Here is a 5,298-nt window from a genome sequence, read left to right as displayed (position 1 = left end):
CAAGCCTTACCCACTCAGTTTTATTTGTATTACAGGAAGTGGCGCAAGGGCATAAGATGGATGAACCATCAAGTTATTTTGTTTACAAGTCTATATATGTATATATTTGTTGAACGACTTGTAATGTTATCGTTTATGCTTTATGGTCTGTATCGGAACATGACATCCCGAGTTTTGATTATATAATGAAAATACATTTCTTTATGAAATGTTTTGGTAAATATTATTTTATCATACTTTGTTTTTGGGAACAAATTCCGCAACTCTTTCAAATCAAAAGGATTTACTCTGAAATTATTTTAAAAGCATAAATGAAAATCGGTCTTTTCTGGCCGAGATTTTGGGGATGTCACACAGTGTACAACCCAAAACTAGAATATGAGATCGAGTGATTTTTAGCCGAAACAATCTAAACGATAATCGAAGATCTCGTTAATAGTAGTGCAACGGTAAAAGGACAGACGGAAACGGACATCGGATGAAGGCGATATGAATTTTTAACGGACATTTCCTGTCCCGGCCTGTTAAAAATATAATATTAAAAATAAAGTCAAAGTTAGCCGACAGAGTCTAAACGAAAGTTGTAGATACGTTCCCACCTACGAGTGGATATAAAGAACGTCGAAAATGGAGTTCGTATGAGGGAGATATGATTTTCTGAAGTTTTTAAATAATTAAAATACATAAATTTAATTATTTGTTCGGATAATATCTGAAGAGTTGACGAGTCCGGTCTGATCCGAAGGGTACGCCCAGCGTACCTAGGAGTACCCCCCGTGTACATATCGATAGCGAAGTACGCCCCGCGTACATGTCGATAGCGAAGTACGCTCCGCGTCGGAAGGAGTTACGCCCAGCGTACTTCGGCCTTGTGTGGTCCGAGAGAGGGTCGCGTAGCACCACCGAGATTTCGCCACCGGCTCTCCTATCCGAACTACGCCCAACGTAAGGGCCTCGGTACGCCCAACGTAGTCCGAGGATCAGATCCTATATAAAAGGGTGCGAGGGCAGCCGGGGTTGTTGCTCAATTTCTATCTTCCACCCCTTATACTTCCTATTTCTTGACAAGTTTTACCCCCGAAGCCCCGATATCAATCTTGACACCCGAAGCAAGTCCCGAAGCCCCGAAGATCCCGAGAAATATAGTCTTCAAGCTGAAACTTTGCCCGCGTGAAGCCCGGTGTTGGAGAAAACATCCCGGTTTCAGCAAAGAATATTATTTTAATAGACGAGGTGTTGTCTGATCATAGTCTTATCAAGTGAGTGTATAGTCCATTTCCTAAACACGATTTTAATTCAAGTATCGTTTGAATGTATTAAGTATATGTTTTGGGTGAGTGCGTAGTCACTATCTTCTAACACATCAATATGAAGTATTTGCTATGAAATACGTGCTATGTGTTTATATATTGTTGTTTATTCGAGATGAGTGTGGAAAGTGGAATGGATGTTTTATGAAGTTTTAAATGAGTTAAACTGTATATGTATTTTATATCTACAAATATGTTGGGTAGAACATGGGTAGATGAGATTGTTGGTGGGTGATAAAAGATGTGTTGGATAATGAGATCAAGAGGTTAGTTTTAGATCCGGGAGTATGGATCAGGTAAAGATATAAACTTGTTATTAGTCTAGGAGTATGTACTAAGACTAAGTTAATTGTGCCTAGTCCGGGAGTATGGATTGGGCACAGTTATTGATCCGGGAGTATGGATCAGATCAGGAGATTAGTTTTAGATCTGGGAGTATGGATCACGTGAAGAGATTAGTTTTAGATCTGGGAGTATGGATCAGGTGAAGACATTAGTTTTAGATCCGAGAGTATGGATCAGGTGAATAGATTAGTTTTAGATACGTGAGTAGGGATCAAGTAAAGAGGAAGGTTTTAGATACGAGAGTTTAGATCGTGTCGTTGTGAGGATCGATGGAGTGGGATAAGAGTTGCTTTTATATTGTGAAATTATATAAGTTTGTGAATTCTAATTATATGTGTGTGTGTGTGTGTGTGATATAACATTGTGGGATAAAAACCCTATATGCTCACCAGGCTCCCAAGCCTGACCCACTCAGTTTTCCTTTTATTACAGGTTATGGCACGAGAGCATAAGTTAGCTGACATAACGAGAGATTTTGGATTATAGGTCGGTAGTTATGAATAACTGTTGTAAGGTCTATTTTGTTCTGTTTATGCTTTTGGTCTATATTGAACATGACATCCCGAGATTTTGTTATATAATGAAAATACATTTCTTTAAAGAAATGTTTTGATAAATTCTTATCATATTTTGTTTTGGGAACAAATTCCACAATTGTTTTCTGTAAAAGATTACTCTGATTTTAAAAACAAAACATAAACAAATCGGTCTTTTATGTTTGTGAAATTGGGGATGTCAAACGACTGGTTGTGAAGGGATTTACTCAAACTCATGGAGTTAACTATGATGAGACCTTCTCACCAGTAGCGAAAATTAAGTCTATTAGGGTTATGCTAGCCGTAGCTGCATTTCATAATTATGAAATATGGCAAATGGATATCAAAACCGCGTTCCTTAATGGAAAGTTGGCTGAGGATGTTTACATGAGTCATCCAGAGGGTTTTGTCGATACAAAGTACCCTAATAGACTGTGTAAGCTTGAGAAATCCATTTATGGATTGAAACAAGCATCTCGCAAATGGAATCTTTGTTTCGATGAGAAAGTCAAAGAGTTTGGATTTTCGAGAAGTGAGGATGAATCATGTGTGTATGTCAAGGCTAGTGGGAGTACAGTTACCTTTCTGGTGTTGTATGTAGATGTGTAACGACGTGAAAATTTAAAACAATTTTTCATTTTTAAAATGCATACTCTTCATAACATATCGTATAAAAATTTCTTTTATTCAATTACAAATCACAACTCCATTAGTAATCCATGATCCTCTTAACTCTTTCTCTGGTGTGTACAATCAAGTCGGTGCCGTCCGGCGATCCTGAGAATAAAACCTGAAACACATAACACATAACACGGTAAGCACGAAGCTTAGTGAGTTCCCCAAAATACCACATACAACACTTATTAGCCACTCAAGGCTATAACTCTGATTAACCTTCTGGTCAATGTGTCTCAGTGGGACCCTCCAGTCCCATAACTCTGTGGACCCTCTGGTCCTAACTCTGTGGACCCTCTGGCCCTAACTTTGTGGACCTTCCGGTCCTAACTCTGTAAACTTTGAATCATACATAACACAAATCACATAGGAATAATGCAGTGTATCACATCATATAAATAGCATACAAGATACTCTGTCACATAACTCTAATTACCACTCTTGGTAAAGTATAGTGAGAAGACTCACCTCGGGTGAAAAACAACTCCTATAAACATTGCTGCTACGCACCTGCCTCTAACTCTGTGCCAAACCCACAATTATCTCAATTAGGAGCTAAGTCCAACCTCTCACTTATTGGGTCTAAAGATAGACCACCTACCATCCCATTAATGCCCTAAGCCCATTGGGCCCACCAAGGCCCAATAATAAACGGGCTTCTCCGAGGCCCAAACCTCAACCTACATGACAAGCCCAACCTAAGGGCCCAAGGCATAATTATATTATTTCTCTGCTTAAAGTCTCAAATACACAGGCCCAAAGATTCGGCCCAACACTTAAGGCCCAACAATAAAGCCTAGCCCAAAAGCATATAGAGAGATTACGCGGGGCGTACCTCCGTGGTACGCTCAGCGTACTCAAGCGTGCATGAAACTGATCGGGGACCTCAACCCAGTACGCGGGGTGTACTGGAATTACGCCGTGCGTACTCTCAGTTTTGCTTATTCAAGTTTCTGGGTCTTAATCCGTTAAGACCTTATCTCATCTCTTGGATATGGACTTCCTAACATCTCTTACTGCATAAAGTTAACGACTTTAGGCCCTAGAATGGCTGATAAGGTCACAACACATGAAACTCTTACTTTCTTAACCCAAAATGCACATAGCTCATGCATGGGTTGATTCTCATGGTCAAGATCTCATTTTTATGGTTCCTCACCACTAAAAACACTTAAAAGGACAGGTTATTAAGCTCTGGAGTTCACTAACTCACAAAGTTCGAATCTTGGGACATAAAACCCTAAAAATGGACCATACTAAGCATAGATCAAAAGAATGGGAAAGCTTTGAGCTTTTTACCTTCAAGTGATGCTCTAGCCCCAAGAAAGCTCAGATCCAAGGCCTGGACTTCAACTCCATTCTCTTCCATGCTCCTTCTTAACTCCAAAGAGCCCACCATAACACATATAAGCTCAACATGGCCACCCACAAGCTCAAGAACGAGTATTAGGGTTTTAGAGGTTTATTGACTGAGGAAGGTGGCCAGGAATGAGACCATCTCATTCTTTAAATAGGGGCACTACTTGAATTAAGGTTTTCCTTCAGCACCTAGTACGCCCAGCGTACCCTCTGGTACGCCCAGTGTACTAGGTGGTCCTCGCATCCATTCCACGCTCATAGGTATGCTAAGCGTAACCATACTTACGCCCAGCGTACCCGATGCCACCCATTTCTCATTAAGGACCCAACTTGACCTAACTTCCAAACTATCATAGCTTCTTTGACAAATCTTTAGATTCCAAAGATCCTCATATCTACGGACAGGTGATGATATGCCCTACGCTTTGGTAACTCGCTGCAACCCGAGACTTCCTCATGCTCGGCTCGCGGCTCACGAACCCTGATCACGGACAATCCGAAACAGGATGTTACAGGATGACATACTTCTCATAGGAAATGACATCCCAACCTACAGGAGGTTAAGTCATGGCTTAGGAAGTGTTTCGCTATGAAGGACCTCGGAGAAGCTGTCTATATTCTTGGGATAAAGATATTGAGAGACAGGAGTAAGAGACTAATTGAACTTAGTCAAAGTACCTACTTGGAAAAGGTGTTGAAAAGATTCAGCATGATGGATTCCAAGAAGAGGTGACTTACCGATCCAGAGCAATGTCATGCTGAGTAAAACTCAGAGTCCGAGTACAGAGGCTGAGATAGTTGAGATGAGTCGAGTACCATATGCTTCCGCTGTTGGCTCGATCATGTATGCTATGACTTGTACTCGCCCTGATGTGGACTTTGATGTAAGCATGGTCAGCATATATCAAGGGAATCCTGGCAAGGCCTCACTGGACTGCGGTAAAGAACATTCCCAAGTACATGCGGAGGACTAAGGATTGGGTCCTTACCCTCGGTGGGAGTGATAACTTGAGCATGGTGGGGTATAGTGACGCCAACTTTCAGATCGACAGAGATAATTTCCGCTCTCACTT

This window comes from Lactuca serriola, chromosome 7 (assembly GCF_051521515.1).
Source record: "Lactuca serriola cultivar US96UC23 chromosome 7, Lser_US96UC23_V15, whole genome shotgun sequence".
NCBI lineage: Eukaryota > Viridiplantae > Streptophyta > Magnoliopsida > Asterales > Asteraceae > Lactuca > Lactuca serriola.
Note: the sequence above shows the minus strand (reverse complement) of the source record.